This window comes from Corvus moneduloides, chromosome 5 (assembly GCF_009650955.1).
Source record: "Corvus moneduloides isolate bCorMon1 chromosome 5, bCorMon1.pri, whole genome shotgun sequence".
NCBI lineage: Eukaryota > Metazoa > Chordata > Aves > Passeriformes > Corvidae > Corvus > Corvus moneduloides.
The window spans coordinates 66,616,106-66,639,457 of record NC_045480.1 but is presented as its reverse complement, the minus strand read 5'-3'; the positions used below and the strand labels follow the sequence as shown (position 1 = coordinate 66,639,457).

Sequence of the window (23,352 nt, the reverse complement as noted above, 5' to 3'; positions counted from 1 at the left end):
ATATAACTCCATGGTGAATGTTGCAGTCTGTAGCCATATGTGATTCTACGCCTTTGCCAACATGTTTTTCGGTTTTACTGCCTATTTTTCCCTCTTGAGAGGGAAACTCCTGCAAAAGATAGAATAAAATTGTAGATTTAGACAAAAATACTTCAGCATGTTTACTCTCAGAAAATGTCTGTCTCAGAAAATCAATATAGCACTTTTAGAATGTTTCATTTCAAAAAAGTAGGTTTTGTTAAATAAAGTTGGAGGATTTTACTTTGAGTTACATTTGAATTATTGCTCTTTTGTTGAGGAATAAAGAAATTTCCAATCCTATGAATTCCTCAGCTCTAAAAAATGCTGAGATTTGATCAAGTCTCGGAACATTAAAAAATTACAAGTAACATCCAGGGCAAAAATGAACAACAGCAAGCTTGTCTTGAATTTTTTCTTTGTGTGTGTTTTTTTATTTATTTCACTCTATGTGCAAAACTTGTAATATATGAACTTTTTTTTTAATATTTTTTATGAAGAAACACTCCTTTGAAAAGATTGAAAAATTGATACAATACAGCTTTGAATATTTTTTTATATTTTTGTTCTGCAAACTGAAGTTTGCATTGGCGGAGAAAATGCCGTCAAAATAATCAAAAGATTCTGAATACAGATTAGAAGATAATATGGGATATGGGCGCAATGCAAAAATAATAAAACTAAGGGCAGAATATCAGAGTTAGGTAACGATTTTACTATTTTGTAGAAGCTAACCAATTGCTGTTCTCTCCCCTCCGCCCTTTAAAAAAAAGCAGCTATTTTTATGAAGGACCATATCTTTCTTTCTTAGTTATTTAAAAGAGTATGCTACTAGGCTGGGGAGTTGTTACAATTGGTTCTTCTAAATTTTGATATTTGAGACGATAAAGCTTGCATTTTTTTTTTGAGTCCTTTTGTAGAGATTGTCATGAAAAGGTTTTCTTTTATAAATATTTACAAAATATTTTTGTCATTGTGAAAACATATATTCCTAGTAAAGAAGTTTAGATAACCATCTTGTAGTCTTTCTGCTATCTTTGGGATTATTTTTTGAATCAGCTGTTTGTCCCCTTTACTTATATCTGGTTTTCATTTTATGTTAATAACATCACATAGAGTTCAGCCTGACTAAAATAATCAATTAAAGAGTAATAGAAAAGAAAAGAAAAATAGAAAAAATGAAACTCCAGGAATGTCAACCAAGTCTGCCTCAGGTGGGCATGAGATGCTGCTAGGAAGAGGTTAAATTCACCAGCTCACCTCACTTCAACTCCAACAACTCCCTGAATTAAGTAAATGTAAAATAGATTTACACATTTTAACCCTCTCAGGAATTAAGTCCTGAATCAGCCAAAGTAGTACCTGGACTGGGATACTCAACAGGTTGCAAAGTGAAAGTCCATAAATTTTTGATGTGATTGTTCAAATTGCTCCCGGCACTGGCAATTGAAGGGGTCTCTTTGCTCATGCCTCAACAAAGGAATAGCTTAAGGCAATCACAAGCATTTTCTTGCTTTTAACTAAATGAAGCTGTTTCATTACTTTCAGCTGATGTGTGTGGGCCTATGCAATCAGGAGGAAATGATGTGAAGGGGCTGGACTGCAAAACAATGGTACAATTTTTGTCTTTTTACAGGACAAAAAGCAGGAAAGAGACCAGTTGTTTCCTTAAAAAAGACCTTGTTGCTTATGTTTCATTACAGTATTAAAGTGTCAACACTTCATTTAGCTGAAAACTACATCACCTGTGTGAGAAGAAAGTGAGAGCACAGAATCAGGAACTTCAGGAATCCAGGAACTTAATGTTTTTTTTGTCAAATACTGTTTGGTTTTCTATACATTCCTGTAAAACTTTCCTACCTGCTTGGGTAACATTTTTATACCCCTGTCCCATGCTTGCACTGGGACTACTTTACATCACAGTGCCAATACAAAGAGGTCTGAAAGAGGGCGTAAGTTATTCTACCACAACTGATACAATGTGAGATTATTTTTCAAATAGATTCTTCTCTTCTTCTGCCAATACATTAAGGTTGGGTACTGCCACAAAGGAAAACAGCCAAAAAATGCTCACTTCTAGCAGATTTTTCAGGCCTAAAAATATTTCTGAAATGTTTCATAAAACTTTTTATTTTGTTATCTTAGTCTGAACTACTTTGAGTAATTTAGGGATAGCAATGCACTAAGGCATTTAAGGAAAAACAAGGTTTGAGCCATTTGCATTCCAGCCTCATTGGAGGGCTGATCTATTTTCAGTGACAACGGCTGTGGGAAAGATGATAAAAACATCTGCAGCATCACCAGATTTTAATCTTCACATTCAGAGTTCTGAGATAATCTTACAGATGTCTGTACCTCATTACATGGCTACTGGGGGATTGTTTCATCTGGTACACTTTTGCAGCCGGGTGTACCTTTAATAAGCAATCTGGCATTAGCCTTCTGTTTCTGCCACTGGAAAGCACAGGATTGTGATATATCAATGGTACTGTTAATTACACTGCTGTGCTAGGCATCATTAAAGCTCATAACGCTGAAAGGCATATCAGGAGGATTCACTTTTACTTAAGTGAACCTGCATTAAGCGACTCAAGGAGACTGTTGCAAGTTTCGTTTTCCTGGCAACCCATGGTTCAAGATGAAAGGTGCTTGCTTCAAACACTCTTTTTCCTTCAAACATTCTTTTAAAAGTAAAAAGAAGCAGCTGTTTTACTTGAGACTGTTGACCAGTAATAGAGCTCTGTGATTTTATGGAATAAAGAAAACAATGTTGTATGAAATACTTCAGGTATTCTTGCATTTATCTCACATTCATATGGTTATAGAGGACTTCTTTTATATAAATTTTGATCAAATTCCAGGAGTGGAGGAAAAGAAAAAAGCAAGAAACATGGAACAATATATTATGTGTGTATATAACAGAACCCTACAGAGAAAATTACAGAAAATGCTGTTCTCTCTCTCCTTCTTAACAAACTAGGCATAGTTCCAGGGATCCAAAAGCCTATAAACTAGCTTGTAGCATAAAGTTCTTTTCATTCAGTATTCCTCTTGATCTGAAGAATACTATTTTTTCATCATAGGAAAACTGGAGTGACAACATGAAAACAAAGTCAGCAGTTATATGCGCTTTTAGGAAGGCGTAATTCTTGTAATATCTTCTAGTGAAACATCATACATAGAAAATACTTAGCAAGGAAAGCCAAGATCAATAATTCTTAATATTTACATGACATTTGCAGTTATTGCACAGTTTGCTTGGCTTGTGTGTTAATTTATTCTCTCAGCCTAAATTTGACTTTTAATTAAATTATGTGCCCTTATATTATACATTTGAAGAGCATGACTTTCACAAATGCCTTACAATAATACAGCTAGAATAAGAGAGATGCTGGTACTCTAATCACTGTCATGGTAAACTAATTGTTACAGAAAAGATGCGTTAGATCTAGTTAAGTCATCAAGTGTGTGGACTTTATTAAATATTAATTAAAGTTCTTGTTAATTGAAATGGATTACTTGCTTAAATTACTCACATTTTCTTATCTGTAACAGCAGTTTCTGAAGGTTTTAGATATTAGAAGTTCCAGTGTATGTGAAGAATTGCATCCTGTTCTCTCCAGCAGATAAACACCTGACTCATCACCTTATTATCTTCAAATTTTTGTCCTCCTGTTTTTACAAAAGGTTATGTGTCAAAGAAGGGAGTGTAGTGTGCTGGGAAATATTGAATTATATATTTTTAATGATCATAGAGTTGAAGGAGCTGATATAGTAAAGTCTAGCATTATGAAAAGCAATTTTTTGAGTAGTTAGAAAATCAACAGAGATACTATATGTATATGTATATGTATATGTATATGTATATGTATGTGTATTTCTCTTGTGATTTCTTCTTAATTTAAGTGTGGGAACATAACAGTGTCAGAAATAAGTGAGTTACTTTTTTGCCCTGCCGTATTTATGCAAGCTGAAATCCTACCTTTGTTGTAATCTGGCAAAACAGCTGTTGCCTTCTGTTTGAATAGCATTTTCATGTACCTATGTAGCATTACTCTTAATTTCAGGATAGTCTATTGAGAAGATGTTCAGAAACAGAGGGAAAGATTCTTTGTATTGTGTAAAATATCAGAAGGATTTTCAGTGCACTAAGATTTCATTTGTACTTTAAAGGATTGTCAGAGTCTGCAGTGAAAATTATTGTATAAGGAAAACCTGCTACAATTGTATGACTAATTATGCAGGAAGGGGTAATTCATACCAAAATATGTTCACAGTTAATTGCAAACTGGAAAAACAATTTCTTCTTCAGTAACCATTGAAAATAATAGGACCTTCATTATCCCAATACTCCTGTCTGCACTAATAAGATCAGATTGTTGGAGAAAAAAAGCCATTATAGAATCTAATCTGCTGCCGTCATAGGGAACTATGCAGTTAGTCAGGAAGCTCCATGGGTTGCAAGTCTAAGAACACTTCTAGCCTTATATAAAATAGTCCAGACCAAAGAAGAGATTGGAACCTATATAAGAAGAAATCAAAAGTTATCAAGAAAGTGTTCAGTATTCTAGATCCTTGGATCAGTTTGGGAATTGTTAAGTAAGGCTCTGGCATAGTCGTGACATTGAACAAATATGGAGAAAAACCCAAATGCTTCAATTATGTTTTCCTGACTTTACATAAACTCAAATCAAGAATTTAATTACTTTCAAGTTTTGCTTCCCTTTTAACATCCTTTTAACATTACAGGTTCCTTTAACCTGTAATGTAAGCTGCAAAAATTGTTTACAAAATCTTCACTTAGTGAATATTTGTCAGTTACTTTTAATCTTTTACCACATATCTGTGTAGAAAATATTTCTTCATTATCGTAACCTGTTAGATTTGAATGAGGAACATAAAATTCATCAGTCTGAAATTTCTTCTATTTTCTGTCAGTAGAAATAATTTTGCTAGTAATCAAATACTCACTTTGTAATACCGGAGCAGCCAATGGGATAATCCATAAAAGCAGAAAGGTGACAAAAGTTTGAGAGTTCAAAAAAATCTTTATCTTTTATATGCCTCTTACCTATATTTTAGTGAAAAGAACTAATGCACAGGGCTAACTTTTGAATATGTTTCTTAAGAGCTTTACTGGCATACTGTTCTCACCCAAAACTTTGGCAGCTTTAACAAATTATGACTAAATCTACCTAACAATGTCCACCTCCAAAAAAAAAAATTATAAGTAAGATTAAAAAACACTCTGTTTTTCAAAATTACATGTTCATATTTATTTTTCTCATTTCTTAATTGGGCAGATGAACTCAATCTTCTCACACTTGTGCCTGAAATTATGCAGTGATGGAATTTCTATCACAGAAATTTTAGCTTCAAGTTCAAACAAATTAAGGGAAATCCTATAATGATATGCAAGAGGTACAAATGATCACATTAGGCTCTTCTGATTTTTAGTCTGTGAATTGTGAGATCTGAAAACTTAGCTTGAAAATAAAAGGTGAGAGCCTCATGAAACATCTAACTCCTAGAGCTGATGCTTTAGTAAAGCCTCCAAATATAAGAGCACTGTAGTAAAAATTGTCAGAGTGATCATATTATTGGCAGATTGCTGATGACAGTTGTATCTGTTTTCGAGGGTTCCCTAGCTGAGTGCACTGATACGAGATTTTCACTAAAACAGGAGCTGTGTAACTAGTCCCAGCTGAATTAGATTACTCTTTCTCAGGATAAAAGGCGTCCCATAGTCCATGATGTGATATTTTTTGTCTTTTCCCAGGTAATGAGAGAATGCTGGCAAAGCGATGTCTATTGTTGTCATGGCTGCATAGAATGGTGTTTCCACATTTGAAGAGGGAAGAAAAAAGGTTCCCTTTTTTTGTAATAGACTCTTTTTATTTTCTTTCTCTATCATTTGGATGATAGTTAAAACTGCCCAGAGGTCAGATTTGTCAGAAGCAGCTTGGTTATAGGCAGGAGACACGAAGTAGAGTTCAATATACATATGCCAAGTTCTATGGACATAAAATGACAGACAATGTTGTGTGGTACAACAAAAGGTACTTTATGGTGTAGAACACCCAGGACACGGGAGAAGTGGGCCAGACTGAGAATACACTTGTGTATATACTGGCACAATTATTTCCAGTAGAATTCAGCTGTTCAAAGGATCTGAGCCCATAACGTATGACCTCTGTTCTACAGAGCTCTTAGAATTCTCTTACTTCCCAAATGTTTCTTTTAGACTAACTGCATGGAAAATTGGGAGGCAGAAGCTCTCGGTAAGAAAAATAACTGCAAGTATTGTTGGCTGCACTGATGCTTCAAGAACTGCTATTCATCTTCTATAGTTAGTTTATTTGGCTATAAAATTTAGGCAATTCATCAATATTACTGATATTTCTATAATTTGAAGGACTTTTTTTTCAAATAGCATTCAAACTACTGTGTATTCTTAGTTTCAATAGCATGCCATTACAAGTCTCTCATTCCACTTATACTCAAAAATATTACAGGAAAAAAACATCTTAATTGGTGTTTAAGACCAAGACAAAGTTCTTTAATGAAGGACAGATGAAAGACACACTCAATATAAAATTCTGTTACTGTCTGTGACTTGGACATGCAGTTGGGAGACAAAATCCTTGCAAGGGATTTAGACATATCCTTCTGGAGGACTGGGGTTAAAATGCTTCACCCAGCTTCTGAGGGAGACTTAGTAATTCAAGCATTGCCAAAAGCTCATCGCAGCTAACCTTCATTTTGAGGACAGAGAAGGGAAAACCCTTCACCATAAGGATAGTCACAGGCTAGTGGTTCGTTTTAAAAGCAGGTTAATATTGCCCCGTCTTAAAAATAGTGCTCATGGGGAAAATATTTCTGCTTTGAGGAAATAACATCTTTTCCTTGAGCCAAGCTTCTATAGGGTAAAAATGGGATGAGTAATAAAATCTGTGTGTTTTATTGGATAGTTAAAATTCAAGTACTATTTCAGTAAAAGGTTTGCAACCAGTGGAAATTTATGTAAAAAAGTAATTATATGCTAGTTATAAAAATATAACGTGATTATGCATATGATTTATGTGGTCATTATAAAAATTTGCCAACCTTACTTTGTGTTCGTAACAAGATCTATATTTTAATTGTAGAATAAAAGCTACTTTAAAAAATCTAACAACTTCAAGTTGTAAAAATACAGCTCACGTTACTAACCTTTTAAACTCTATGAAAGAGTCAATGAGGTTTGAGTAACTGCATGCTTGGTGGTCTGCTCTTAGTATTATGCAAGCCTAAAAAGTGGTTTTTAATGGAAAAAATAATAACTTGAAGGAAGATCAGCTAACATTCTGTGGGCTTGACTGAATGTAATCAGTGCCTTAGAAAAATAAAGGGTTGAATGAAGATGACTGTGAATTACCACGGTTATGTGATCACAAAAAAAGTCAAATGCATTTAAGAAATTATATTTCTCACAGATATTGGTGGGTATTAATTCCAAATTAATAGGTTTTCCCCTGTTAAAATGTTAAGATAATAGAAAAAAACTGCATTTGCATTATACTTATTACAGATCTGTCTGTGCCTAAAAAATAAAAGACACCCCCCAAAAAATCTACATGTTTAATTATTCAATTCTTTCATCTGGTAAGATGGTAAGATGAAAACTATTTACTTCAGATAAATGGCAGTCAAAAGCAAGACATAAATATTTTGGAAGGTTGGAGAAGATGTGGAAGATAGGATTAAACTGAGCAAAGGAAATGTTAGATGAAGTATAAATCACAACTCTTTTCAATAAAAGTATTTTTCTTTCACTGTAGATCAGTAACATCTTTCTTTTTGGTTGTTCAGAACTAAGCACTGAGATACCTGCTGTAGAGAGCAATTTTATACTGCCAAGGACAAATACAATATGATCTAACAAGCTTTCTCTCATCACTAATTCCTTTTTGTGGTACTTTAATCTGGTGATTTGGAAAATTGAAAAGAGAATTGCAAACAAGATGAATACTTGGCTTGAATTCGTTCATATTTTTCTCTATTTCTCCTCATGGCACAGCTATAATTATGTTCTTATGAATTTGCTGAGATTGTACTTCTATTTGTCAAGTATATTATTAAGGCATTGACCTGTATCACTCACAAACTCAAAACACAGTTATTTAAAGTAGAACCTGAAGCACCTTAAGAGCTTGTCTGTTCTTGTATGCCTGGGATTATCCAAAACAGAAGGAAAAGTCATTTACTTTAGTCTACTTAACACTACTGTTTTTCTTTTGTCACAGTAACTGCTGTTGGGTGTGGAAAAGGCTCCTTGTGCCATCTATTTTTGTGTCTGCCTTGCATAAGTGGAGCGCTTCAGCTGGAGTGGCAAAGAATCTCCTGTCCTCTGGGGTGATTCAGCATGCTGCTGCTCTTAGGAAAGTAAGCAATTCTTCCATGGCCCACGTGTATCAGCAACCTTTGAAAGGACACAAACTTTTAATGAGAGGTGGCCCAACTAAAAAAGGCTTGAAGGAACTCTCATGACTTTGTAAGAGTTGAACTGCTTCTTCAGTCTTGTGTATTTCATAGCTGCAAGCATGTTTCTTATGAAATCACACGTAAGCCTCTCACCTGCACCTGAAACACTGGGACTATGTGCTTTCCTTCCTACAAGAGTCTGCCCTGGCATCTTTTTTCTGGGAACAACCTTTGGATGTATTCAATTTTTTGAGTAGGAATCCAAATTTCAACAGTGGGCTGCTGGAAGAGAATGACAGTTCTTTACCATCGGAAGGAAAGCATGTAGCCCCAGTGTTTCAGATGCAGGTGAGGGGCTGCCCAGGGGAGGTAAAGGCCAGCCAGATTTCTTTTCCTGGCAGCTTCTGTCTGGGAGCAATTCTTGGATTTACCTCTTTATTTTAGCTCGATGAGAGCAGAAAATTTTGAGCTGGAAGGTGAAAAAACCTGAGGTTTAGGGATGAATGCAGTAGCAATATCAAGAGCATCGGTTAGTGAAATAAGTACATCAGTCAGGTGGTTTGTGATAGATACAGAAGTGCATTATTCTTCAGAAGTAAGAAAAACTTCTGTGCTTTTTGTCGTGGTCAGACTTCTAGTTTTTATTTTCAAGGTCTTACATGTAATGTATTCCTTTGGGTATATGACTCAATCAAGTTTTATTTGCCTCTGACTTTCCCGCTCTACCTTGCACTGGTGCAGCCTCACCTTGAGTAGTGTGTAGTTTGGGCAGCACAATATTAAAAAGACATTAAGTTATTAGAGAGCATCCAAAGGAGGCCACAAGGATGGTGAAGGGCCTTGAGGGGAAGCCATATGAGGGGTGGATGAGGTCACTTGGTCTGTTCAGCCTGGAGAAGGGGAGACTGAGGGGAGATCTCATTGTGGATTTCAACATCCTCATGACCAGTGACAGCACTCAAGGAAACAGCATGAAGCTGAGTCAGGGGATGTTTAGGTTGGGTATCAGGAAAAGGTTCTTCACCCAGAGGATGGTTGGGCACTGGAACAGACTCCCTAGGGAAGTGGTCACAGCACAGGACCATCCCTAAGAATGACATCCATGTGCACAAGAGCATTGTCCAAATGCTTCTTGAACTCTGGCAAACTTGGTGCCATGAACCTGGGAAGCCTGTTCTGGTGCCCAACCACCCTCTGAGTGAAGAATCTTTTCCAATATCTAACTTAAACCTTCTCTGACACAATTTCAGGCCTTTCACTCTGGTGCTGTCACTATCACCATAGAGGAGAGATCACTGTCTGCCCATCCTCCTCCCTTCACGAGGAAATTGGAGACTGCGATGAGGTTCCCTCCTCAGTCTCCTCTTCTGAACAAACCAAATGGCATCAGGCACTCCTCAGACCACTTGCCCTCAAGGCCCTTCACAATATTCCTTGCCCTCCTTTGGACACTTAATGTCTTTCGTATACTGTGGCACCCAAAACTGCACACAATATTCAAGGTGAGGCCGCCCCAGTGCAGAGCAGAGCAGAACAATCCCCTCCCTTGCCCAGCTGGCGATGCTGTGCCTGATGCCCCCCAGGACAGGGTTGGCCCTCCTGGCTGCCAGGGCACTGCTGACTCATGTTCAACTTGCCATTGACCAGGATGCCCAGGTCCTTTTTCACAGTGCTGCTCTCCATCCTCTCGTTCCCCAGTCTATGTACATCCAGGGTTGCCCCATCCCAGGTGTAGAATATGGCACTTTTCCTTGTTGAACGTCATTTGGTTGGTGTTTGTCCAGTTGCCTAATTGGTCAAGCTCTGACTTTGAGGGATTTAACAGCTCCTCCCAATTTTGTGTCTTCTGCGAACTTGCTCAGTATCCCTTTCAGTCCAAGTCATTTATGCAGATGCTGAAGAGCAAAGAGCCTAAAATGAAGCTCTGTGGAACCCCACTAACGACAAGTCACCAGTGTGATGTTACCCTATTCATTATGAATGATTTCTGGACAAAACTGAACAATTTCTGAATTCTATTTTTTTTTTTATTTTTTAAAATAGTAGCTATTTCACTTTAAGCTACAGATATTTATTCTAGCTTCAGAAATAATTAGGATTCAACTAACCTGTCAATTGCTTCAATAATTGAAATCTCCACAGGTTGCTAGTGGTTCTTGATTGTCCCAGCTGGGATCTGGAGACAGCTCTTTTTGTGTTTCTGGTTGAAGTCCATGTCTAGAATACAAATGGCATTTTCATGCGTTAGCCAAATACCAATCTTAAAGTTCTTTCATCAAGGAAAGTTGATAGTTCTGAAATGTCTGTGAAATAATACAAATCCTGGTATTGTGATATGGATTCACTTCAGCTACATATGGAATTAAAAATTCTAGCTGCAGTGTTTTTTACCCATGTTTATAAATCTCAGAGAAATTATTAAAGCTTAGTAGATGCAACTGCTTTAATTATGGTAACATTAACTAGAAAGTAATATATATGAGGAGTCTAATCAAATTCTCTGGTTGTTTATGATTGAAATTCACGCCATTAATTTGTCAATTATGTATTCATTGTTAATGGGAACAGCGATACTGTTTGCTCACCTCAGCGTAGCAGTGTTATCTATGTATATCATGTGAGTTTTTGACTCAGATATATAAATATGGTAAAGATAATTTTCTAGGTTAATATACTCAACTCTAACTCATGCTGTAAATAAATGATTGTGCATGTGAAATCACATCTCCTTAATTCTCCTAACAAGTGCTGAAAGGGTGGAATTAGAGGAGTGGTATCCAGTGAAAGGACAAAAAGGGGCAAAATCCACAAACTGAAATATAAGAACCACTTAAACTGAGAAAAAAAAATTCCTGTGAGGGCAGTCAAACACTGAAGCAACATTCCCAGACTGGCTGTGGAGTTTCCTTCCTTGAAGATTCAGAATGTCCCCGGACATAATCTTGAGCAAGCCTGCTTGAGTTGGCCCTGATTTGAGCAGTGTGGGGTGGACTAGGTCCCTTCCAAACTGAGCCCCTCCAAGATTCTGTGTTATCCTTTCTTAGAACTGTTGCATTTTATTGCAGCTGATATTTCAATGGTGTAGCAGAAAACAATAGAGAAAGCACTTTTGGTTGTTTTTCACTATCATGGGTTAGCAAAGCATAGTCTTGGAAGTGATGTTCTTGCAAAGAGGTGCTTACAGCTTCCTCTGTGACTTGATAGAACCTATCAGCTGGCCAGTTTGAATATGGACAATTCTTTAAGCCACTTAAAGTTGTGACCACCTCTGTGATACACACTTAAGAATAGACAAACTCCCCCCCAAGCTCTCTCTCGTTTCTGGTGCTGGGACAGGTGGCTGCGGGGCCCGTGTGGGGGCCAGCGGGCCCGGCCAGGCCCTGCTTGGGCCAGGCCGGGCCGGGCCACGGCCATCCTGGAGCCGATGGACCTGTTCCAGCCGTGGAACGCCCCCCCCCCCCCCCATTCCTGCTATGGGCAGCCGGAGCGGCCCGGCTCCCCCTCTCCAGTGCGGCCAAGATTCAGCTGAAGCTGCCCTGCTGTCCGGCAAAAAGATCATGTGAGCAACAGCGATAAGCGAAATTCCAGCTGCAAGGCCTGGGTGAGATTAACCCTTTTAGTGCTGTGAAGAGCTGAAAACCTGAGGGAGAAGAAAGAGGAGATGCTTAAAGCTTAAATTCTGTTGTAAAGCTATGATATATCAGAGCACTAGTTGTAATTTGATGAAGGCATGGGGGGTGGAATGTTCAACTTGTACTTGTGAGCAAAAGCACCTGCGCTGAGATAGGCAGATGTTGACACAGCTGTAATTTCATGAGAAGTTTGAACAGGGAGTGATGGAAGCAATGAGGACTCACTCCACATGGAAAGGAGAAGACCTGTGTTCCTAGAGATGCTCCCAGAGATAGTCCTAACGATGAAGATGAGGAAGACCCTTTGCTCCCGGGGAAGGAGGAGGGCCTCTGTTCTTAGAGATGAAATGCTCCCAGAGATGGGTGAAGAGAGCTTTTGTTTCTGAACAGCTCAACCTTAAAACTGTACCCCAGTAATTCAAGAGTGGACCCTCGAAAGCAGTTGTGGGAAAAGCTGCAAGTCAGGGGAAGGGACTCACATGCGAGCAGAGAACCAACCTGGGCAGCTGTCTCGTTGTGATACTGTTTTCATAGCATGGACAAGAGAGACTCCTCTTCCTAAATGGACTGAACAAGGTTATTATGGAAGTGGTAAACAGACTGAACATCTCAAGGGCTGTCTTTTTACATTGTCAGTGGGAGACGGGAGAAAGGTGGGGGGGGGAGGAGAAGTGTTCTGAAGGTGTGGTATGATTTTCTTTTCCTCTTTTCTTTTTCCTTATTTTAGGTGTATTAATAAACTTCTTTATATTCTTTCAAGTTTGGTGCCTGCTTTGCATTTCTCCTAATTCTTATCTCACAGAAGGTAAACAGTAAGGAGTATTTTGGACCAAACCACTACACTAAATTGGTGCTTCCGCCCAGTTACAAACTGAACCCGCTACATTCACTGAGTGTGTTTCTTCATGCCCAGCTGAGTATGTGAGTCAATGCCATTTATATTTGGATTGCTGTGCCAGTAATCTTTAACGAAGCTAGGGTCTGATTTCAGGCAATTCCCCTTAAATTACTTGTGATCCGTTCTCTGTTTATTATATCTGAATGTTCAGAACCTGAACATTATGTGGCTTTTCAGTCTGAACTAACCTTGAACTGAGTATTTATAACATAGCACCTAGAGTTCTTGTAAAACGTAACAGAAAGCTTTTTAAATGTTGTTATTATTACTAATGGGAGTTTAATACTTTAGTCAAGGAGAAGTAAGATATTTTGTCTACGTGTGCAGATAGGTTACAAAAACATTCATTAAAGGAATTTTTAAGAGCTGTATTAAAATAAATATAGGTAATACACTGGTCATGTTTCAGAGGCATTTTTAAGGTGCTAATAAAAACAGAGAAATGTAAGAAAAAATAAAATCAATTTCAAAAGAATTTGGTCAGCTTCAGAGACATTAAATATTATCATTTTTCCTCCTCTAACAGTTGGAAAATGAAGAACACACTTTATGTGCAGTGTGCTACTTCAAAAATTGAAATCAAATCCAGAATTGTGGTAATTTTTTGCACAATATTTTTTTTTACTTTTGTTGCAGTCATGCAAATCACTGAAATATATAGCAGTAAGAGTTGTGCATCCCACTCTGCAAAAGTATTAAACATAATCTAATTTTTAAATGTAACCCTTTCCCTACCACCTATGTGTCCCTCTGTTCTCCATACCTTTAAATAAGGATGGCTTGCTGCACTGCCTAACTCTGTAATAGTCTGAGTATATTCTTAATATCATACCAAGAATTTTTAAATTGTACATATAATGGATTTTTCTTTTTCTTCAGGGGCCATGGAGAACACTTAAATTACAGTTTTTATAATAGGCTTTCAATGGTGGAAAATTTTTGTGGGTGCTCCTTTGATGATGTGTTTCTCTAGACCAATTATTTCTGTGCTTATTCATATGTGAGTAAAAACCAAACAGCTTTTTTATGTTTTACTGTATTCCTGAAGATGCTTGTTTGTGTCTTCTTCCTTATTTTTTCCTGAAATGCCCTACCCAGCTCAAGCATAGTCATGTAAGCAGGATTAAAAATCCCGAGTTGCAGAAATATATTCCCTGTAATGTTCCTACTGAGATGTCTCATAATTTCCTGCAGAAGCAGTTTATTGCTCACTCATAATCCATTTATTTTCCAACTGCAAAGGGCAGACTAATCTGATGTTTTTAATTTTACATTTGTGCAGTTGATTTTTTTTCTCATCTCACTAGTTCAGTGGGTTTTGGGGTACAATCAAGCAAAATGGGAAGACTGAAGAGAATGATAAATAAAATATACTTTAAAGTAGAATAAGTACATTGAGGCGCTTGAATGTACCTAGAAGAGGGCAACAAAGCTGGTGAAAGGGCTGGAAGAAATGTCCTGTGAGGAGTGATTTAGGACAATATGTTTGTCCTCTCTGAAGACAACCTCATTGCTCTTTGCAGCTTCCTGAGGAGGGGATGTGGAGAGGTGCTCACCTCTTCTCTCTGGAAGGATTTTTTATTAAAAGGGGTGTTTTAGCAGCTAGGTTCTTTTTTGCATAGAATAAGATGAATTAAATTCAAACAGGAATATTTGTGTGCTTGTGTTACCTCCAAACACTGTAGTGGCTTGCCAACAGCTACTACAATATTTTAGAAATACATTTAAGATTTTTTTAACTTAAAAAATTAAAACCATGAAGTATAGTTATATTAAGCTCATCAAGAAATCTCAGCAATAAGTTCAATAAACTTTTAATTAAACACTGATGGGAATATTATCTCATTTTGCCCATCAGGAACAGTCAGAGTTTTTATTGGACTCATCACTACATGAACAATGGAAATTCATTCATTAGTGTTGCTCTTACATTATCGAATCATAGACTCATTAACAGAATCTTGTATGTTTCATTTTGTGTTATAATTATTTCTAAGTAGAAAGTATGACCATGGTCACAACTCACCCTCTGGTGACTTCAGTGGGCTTGCCAGCAAACTGTGTTTCCTGATTAAACACCCTTCAGTCTACACCCTCTGGGATCAGTGGGAGTAAGTGGTCACAATACCAAAGCTGGACACATACAGTAGGCAGCTGAGATTTCTCATTCTGTCTTTTATAATGTGCAATTCAAAGATAAACACTTAATCCCCTGTAGCATTAATGTTGCATCCAATGAATAATGGCATTGCCGTAGGTTTTGAGATATTTCTGATAGAAAATTTCTGACTCCACAAATATCCAAAACATCATAAGGTAGAACAGAGATATATAGGAAAAGAGTTGACAAAGAGGCGTTTGCACGTTGGGTTCCTCCTCACTGGACTGCTGACTGCAAATGAAGGGATTCGGAGAACATTTTGGTGGTTAAATATAGACATGATTCTCACCTTGACCACATAGAAACTTTACACCTATTTCCATAATATACTAACCTTAAAACCCTGAGGTTTTGCAAATTCTGTACCTAGAGCAACACGTATTCTGGAGGAAAGGCTTCCACCTATCTGGGTATTGCTACCTTCTTGGGAAGGCAGAAATTACCAGGTTACCAAAACTGAGTGAAGGACCGCTTTCACATTCTTTATGTGTATCTCTCCCAATTAGATATGTGTACACTTGATGAGGATTAGCCTCCATTTTTCTTGTGTTCTTTTTGTGTATTTTTTGATGTATTGATTCCCTATTTAATTTTTAAATATCTATTGTATTTGCTAGAAACTAATCATATTTTGTCTTTAGACGTTTTAAGAAAAGAATTATGAGTTGCAGAAGACCAGTAAAGAATTAGTGAAGAAGCTACTAGGCTGTGGCAGAAAATGCATAATAAATAAGCACAATATATATAATCTGCTGCATAAATATGAAATTATATATTTGCCTCTGAGTAACTTTCCAAATTCAGCTGAACTCCTCATGCTCATGCCAATATAATATAAAAACAAACTTGCAGTATCCTTGATCCAAATAGCAGACATGAGACAAAAGAGATGGTATGTCCTTCAGCTCTGATAAGAAGCTTCTATTTATCGGATAAATAGGAGAAAAATGTAGATGGTTCTTTCTTGGTTGTCTGCTCTAATGTATCATCATAAAGTTTTGAGACCACTACAGTAAAGCTATCATGATGATATATGGGTGATGCTCTTTTAAAAGTGGTAGTTGAATAAGAAATACTTCAAATATTAATAACTTTATGCAAATGGGGACTTTGGTGTATTACAAGAGTTGATGCCATTGAGTGCCATGTTGTGCTAGTCTGGTGTCTTCTCATTGTTCTTTGTACCCAGGGGACTGTGTTAAGCACATTACACAGGAACCCATCTCTTGGTTTAGGTGGCTTAAGAATTGCTCTTATGGATTACTAATATCTCGTGGTGTTAGTTTACCTGGGGACACCAAACAAAATCCTGCAAAGGCAGGTGCTTGGTGAAAGGGAACAGTTTCTGCAGCAGAATGTACGTAAGCAGGTGTCAGTAATTCTGCTGATTTCAAGAGATGGACTAAGGCAAGGCACAGGTTACACTGCTGCTCTGGGAGGGGATTACATTTAAGTAGTAAGAGTAATGGATGAGAGTGTAAAGCCTGAGGAAGTACCTGATCCAGGAAATTTGTTTTGAAATCTGCACAGCTTCAATTACTTCTGTGGAAGATCCCCCTCCTCTGCCTGTTGTTTTTTTACTGAGCTTCTCTTATTTTTTTTAATTAAGCTTCTGAGACTGCTATTAACAAAATGCAAACATAGGTTATGCTTATCCAGTGTAGCATTTCCTATCAGCTGCTTCACAGAGGTGTTCAGAAGCTGGTAGTACAAAATTTATGGCAAATCCAAGTTTTTGCTTCCTCCCACTTTGCCTCTAGCTGCGTTATAGCTAATTTGAGTGAAACACTTAATTATCTATTAGCCAAGGCTATAATATAAAATTAGTCACAGCCCTCCATGAAAAATAGCTAGCAACTTTCTCCTCATTAAAAATCAAACACAGACTTACCCATTTTTGGTACAAAGTGACTGGAGTAAAATCTGAATCAATAAAATTAATATGAAAAAACCCCCAAAATTAAACCAGAAGAACCTGGAAAGGAATGGCCATTTACATTTTAAAATTTATTTCCCAAAGATTATGATGTCACCCTTCTTTTCTAGCTTGGAATTTCTTAATACATGGGTGGGGTACTACTTCATTTCTCACTAGCCATAAAAAAGTTCCATAAACGCAGCTTGATCTTCAATTGTAGAATTAAATATCATTTTAAAAGGAATATATATCAGATTATTCTGAGAGACACATATTTATAGTCAACAAACTTCAAAGCAGATTAATGAAGAGGTTCAAAAGGGATTTTGCAAATTCATGGTCAGCAGATACTAAGGTCAACAGGTGTATGCAAACCCCGTAACATCCCAAATCCAAGCAGCTGTGGATACCGGGAAAATACAGAGGGAAATGTACCACAGAGAGTGTCTGAGAACGTGTGCTATTCCTAAACGGGCTCTTTGGTGGCTTCTTTGGTCTTGATAAACCAGTGTTCTTAATGGGCTCTTTCTTGCGTTCTTTGTTGAAAATTTTTTTACTCTTCAAATATAATAAAATAAGGACATTTTAATGTGCATCTGCTTTATGCACTTGCTCTTTGGTTAGTGCAATCGTTCATTTTGAACTCACACATTCCAGTGGAAAAGGAGAGGAAAAAATAGATGCACAAGGGCATAATGTCAGCATATATACCTTTCAGATATATCAGCACTTTCATGGTTTTGTTGTGAGATCGCTACTGTTCTACAGGGCATCACAGTGAAAACAAGTCTTGAAATTCCAAATATGTTGCTTAATTTGATGCCCTGGGGGTTTCTTGAAATGTCTTAGCTTCAGCTGATATTTGGATCATCTTTTCGTAGAGCTTTTTTCAGGGTCACTTATCACTGTGGGCTTAGGAAACAGTTTCAGTCGTGCAGAGAGGGCTCCCACTGAGTAAATGGCAGGCGCATTACCTTGCAAACCGAGATGGATTTGTTTGGTACAACTTGGCTGTCTGACCGGCAGCTGACAAAATCTGGTGCATGCAGCCTGTTCACTGAACCCAAAAGGGGTATGGTTTGTTTAACACACATGCACTTTCTGATTTCATGTAATAATAACCTGTTTTGTTGTATAGCCCAATATACAGTAAGAAGGAAGACCAAAAAGGAATAGTTGCAGTGTTCATGTTTCTTTGTCTGAATTTTTTGTTTCTAGTTATTCTGGAAATCTGCCAAGATTTCCCCCATCTGCACTGCAACACAGATGTCTACATGCTTTTAACCGCTTTGGGGTGAAATAATGTAGCAGCTAAATACTGGAATGGACATCCAGTGCCTGACTGAAAAAGCTTGGCCCTCAGTATTTGATACTTAAAATAAAAAGCTTGCTAAGTGATTTAAATAAGCCCTGTGTGCTTGTGCCCCATTGTATCAGTAATTATTTTTTAAAAGTTTTATGCTACTAGTTTGTACTCTTATCCTTTTTTTCTTTTTCTTTCTTTTTTCCTTTTCTGCTGCAAAGTCTTTACTTCATTGGCATTAATTTAATTTATTGCATTGATTTTCTTAAGGATTTTTCTCTCTTATGTGAGCAGTGTTAGTTTTCTTTTTCCCTCAGAAAAGAAATCCCCAAAAACTTGCTTTTGTCAATTTATTAGTAGAAGCAAGAAGCAAGTAAAATCCCATTATTGCTGATTGCATTCAAAAAGACAGCACATTTTTTCACCTCTCTTAGTACATGAGCAAAGTTCCCATGTAGCAGGTGCTTGTAATTAGTTTGGAATTCAGTTTGGCTGGAAAATTCCTTCCTGTTCATTGCATAATTTCACTACTACAGTCCCAAAACAGTGGTAGGTAACAGCGAGAGAAGTCTCTGGTACTCTGGTATAAATCTTAGAGAATATCCCCTAAATCCTGCTAATGCAAGCTGCTACTCTGAAAATTAAAATCATGCAGGTTTTGGGATCCCTGACACTCAGGTCATATGACTGAATGATAAAAAAAAGATTCTTCAGTAAACATAATGCATAAAACAAAACAAAAGGTGAAGTACCTTGCTGGTTTTTGGCTCCTCTGTGATGTAAAGGATCATGTGAGGAAGTCTGACATCTCCATCACTAGTTTTCAGTTGGAATCACATCAGCCAAAGCTCTTGTTCTTACTTTTGAGGCATGTTGCATGATATTCCACAGAATTTTGTGACAACAGTAAACAGAGATACTTAGCATCAGCTGAAATACTAACAGAAATCATTCTGAAAACCCTTTTGTGAAGGTGGCTGCCCATGCACTACCATGTATGAAATACATGTTACTCTGGTGAAGAAGGTTGCCTCGTTTGCATTGATGATTAAGTCTTGCAAAATGATCCAAGGTGGACTTTCTTTCAGTACCAATATTTCGTAGGCTTTCCCAGGTTCATTGATCTTGCCAAAGAAATGATCATAAAATCAAAGACATGCTAATGCTTTTGAATAGAAGGCAACATTTCTCAAAACTGAGATATTGTCAGTGACATATAATCGATGTTCTACTAAAACCAATCAGTTGGCTTTATTATTCAAATAGCTAAGTGTTGATAAATTATACAATTATAAAGTGCATTCCAAGCCCGTGTTAGATTAAATGGGTGGCTGTATATCTGCTATAAAAGATAAATCACATTACACTATTAATTGAATAAGTGAAACACAGAATTGCAAAACTTTCATTCCCTCCAACTGTTGAACAGACTTTTTATTTCTTCATTCCTAACCTATGTACTTGGAACAAGGATGTTTTAACAGCTATTCTAGAATGTTTTCTACCAGATGTCAGTAAAGCTGACTAAAACACTCACATTTCTCATTAGGATATAGTGTTTTATCTCCATTCTGACGCTTGTCACAGGGAATGCCCTGTTTTTTGCTAAAGCTGGCCTTGCAAATCCCTGAAAGCCTGGAATTTTGCCTCTTTTAGTCATACTGTTTATCATGACAGTTTCATAAACATCTCTGTAAGTGCAGGGAAGTTTTGGTGGCTTTTAATGATTGAATAACTTGATTCAAAAACCATGGCTATTAAAAAAACCCCCACCACATCTGAAGCTATCGCCACATGGTCACTTTGAATCTTGCCCACTGACTTCTACTCTTGTGATAGTTGCATTTTTCAGATATCTAGTATTCTTTATACTAATCCTCAGCTTCACTATTTGAATTATTCTCGGGCTAAATCCTGAAGTCATGTGGAGATAAAGGCAGAGAACATTTCTCCACCATAGTGCTTTATTGCCATTACAAGTGTGCTGAACAATGGAATAGGTGCTCTAAAACCACCAAATTTTTCTAATTGTCTGAATTTTCATTGTCAGCTGACTAAAAGGAGACCCTCTTCACACTGATAATAATTTCCAGTTAAGATTTTCCTTCATCTTTCAATTATTTCATAGTCTCAGTCAGTGAAGCGATGCCTCCTTTTGTTGCGTTCCTTAATAAACTTTGAGGGCTTTCCAATTCATACGGCTAATAAACTGTATGCAATAGCTTAGACTGATGGGGAAAACTGATCACTTGATGCAGGTTTATAAAGACCACTGTATCATTTTATCTTCCACAAAAGGGCTTGCCCACTGTCAATGAATAAATAGTCTTTAACTGTAAAACATGACCACGGGGTCTGTCCAGGATGCTTTCTTGAGATAAAATCCTCATTAGGTTAATGGAAGATCACCGGCTGTAGCCTACATTTTATTTTGTATAATGAGTTCCTTTTTATACAATAAAGCTTATGAAAGAAGAAATTATTGGCTCATAGGGCAGAGATGGATGAATATAATAACGCTTCTGTTGGAGGGATTTATGATGTATATTTAGCATTGCAGACAATATACTAAATCATTGCCACAGCCAACGTGAAAGATACATTCGTTGTCATTTGTTTTTACCAGCTTCTCTAAGTTCTTCTCGGATGTCATTCTAGAGATTTCTAAATCAGTCTCACTTTGTGTTATTAAAAAGTCTATTATACATTCTAATACAGCTCTAAAACATGGCAAATTATTTCACTTTCATTGTTTTTGATGCCATTAATATCTACTCCCTCTTCTATGATATTTATACTAGATAGAAGAAGCCCTAGTGCCAGTGTTATGAAAACAACACAGTAATTGAAAAGGCAGATAAAATGTTTGTGAGAAATGTCATAGAGATAAATTTTCCCCAGTTTCCTGGGACATCCATGTAAACTGACAGTATATTCTTTGGTCAGATGCTGCTGTTAATATTAAAACAAAAAAAGAAATTATTAGTTTGGAAAGGGCTTAGAAGGGCAGATTCAGTATTAGAAGGGCAGATTCAGTATTGTAGTACATGAGCTATGTCCATAATACTGACCGTGGTAATATCTGTAATAAGAAGAACACATGCAATTGGATTTTTTTGTGGAAACTTCATAGGAGCCTCTATGGGCACACCTGTTGAGGCCACTGTTCACTCACAAGTAGACATGCCACCAAACTCTTTGTACTATTTTTATGCTGCTCCACATGACCAAATAAAAAAACCCAAAACTTGATTAAGGCTTTTAAACAATGCAGAAGGCTGGGAGAGTCAAAAACTCAAAGAATGAAAACTATTACATTTAGTGAATACTCATAGCTTGCATTCTTCTGGTTCTATGACCTCTAGTAACTAAATACGGTACATCAAAATACTGCTTTGATCAAGCGTGTATCCATCCGGTGCAATTTTTGTATCTTGGAAAAAAAAAGACTTAAAAATCAATTAAGAGTGTTTTGTTGTAATGTATGGCAATATCTTCCAGGTATCTCAGAGAAGCTGAGATATCAGAAATGGCTTCAGTCAAGAGGGAAGACAGGTTGTATGGGAAGAGGGTTTATACTGAAGTGACGAGAATGTAACCCAAAAAGTGGCAGTTTCTCTTGTAGTTCTCAGAGGGAAAAGTGGAGACAACGATCCCTACTGTCATACATGAAATCCCTATTTGTGCTTGGTCTTTGCATATTAAGTGCTTTAAGTAATTAATTTTGAGTTAATTATTTTTAAATTGAATGTTACAATTAACCCATCAGCCCAGGTACAAAAATCCAGTTCCATTATCAGTGTTTTCATTTGTTTAAAGTAGTTTATTAATAGAGTTGCACCCTTCCCAGTTAAAATTTTCCCAGGAAAAATCACAAACTTGCCCTTTTCAAACTTCAAACCACTGGTACACCATAAGAGTTACCTTTCCTGTGTTTACTGTATACTTTTACAAGTGTTTTGAGGTGTGTTGGATGTATTTTAATACTTTTTGTAGGTGTTTCACTTGCATTTTGATTCCAAGGCCAAAACCCCACCCAGTCTTAATAGCCAGCAGCTATTTTTAGCCACGGCCATTACTCTGCAGGCAAGTTCCATGGCAACCTGAATACCTGAATTTTAATGAAAGTATTGTATTCCCTTATCTCTAACTGATACCACCCCCCCCCCCCCCCCCCCCCCCGACACCGATGAGCCATTGGTGGACCGAGATGATCCATCAAAGGGAAAGCACCAATCGCTTTGGACCGAAGGGGCGGGCTGTGGGTGGGCTGTGGGCAGACTGGGGGCAGAGCAAAAACTATAAAAAGGACAAAGCCAAGAGGCGGGCCCTCTTCTCTTTTCCCCTCTTGCTCTCTCCAGACTAGCTGTGGGAGACATCGGTGCTGAGCATTAAAAGCCTTACCCCTTTTAAGGGGCTTTTAGTAATTTTTTTAAAGTCAGCCCAGCACTGCAAGTTCTTTTTCTCTACCTGAGGTCTAGTGCTGTCTCAGCCAGAAGATCTCATATCCCTGCGCTCCTGGGGCATACCGTCTACCGAGCCATAGGATCCCAAATTTTTATATTTTTCTGATTTCTGTAATTTTTCAATTTTTCTGTTTTCAATAAATTAATCTTTTCAAGAGTTGTCTCATTTCTCACACCTACCAGGTTTGTGTTCTTTTAAGAAATATTTTGCTTGTTCTTGTTCAGTTCACGTGGGATGTATTTTGCTCAGGTGCATGGATACATAGATGACTTGTTATTAATAGACAATTTTGCTTATTTGTGTGTAAAGGCTTCAATTCTTTTCCAGCTTGTCCAAACATGTTTTTCCTTATTTTCTTTACACTATTACTTTAGGAGTTATTGAGATATAATTGATTGCTAGGATTAAGCCATACCCAAGTGACTTTCAGATATTTGTTATTCATGGTATTTTTCCTATTTTAAATTAACCTTTGATGAACAAGAACATGTG

The 23,352-nt window shown here is 37.2% G+C and overlaps 1 long non-coding RNA gene across 1 annotated transcript in view; it reads right to left on the bottom strand.

Annotated features, from left to right (window-relative positions):
- LOC116444767 overlaps positions 1 to 23,352 on the bottom strand; it is a 91,984-nt gene that overhangs the window by 48,154 nt on the left and 20,478 nt on the right. Inside the window, exon 2 of the long non-coding RNA XR_004240478.1 lies at positions 10,590 to 10,698. This is a non-coding gene — a long non-coding RNA (uncharacterized LOC116444767). The remainder of the gene's footprint in view (positions 1 to 10,589; positions 10,699 to 23,352) is intronic.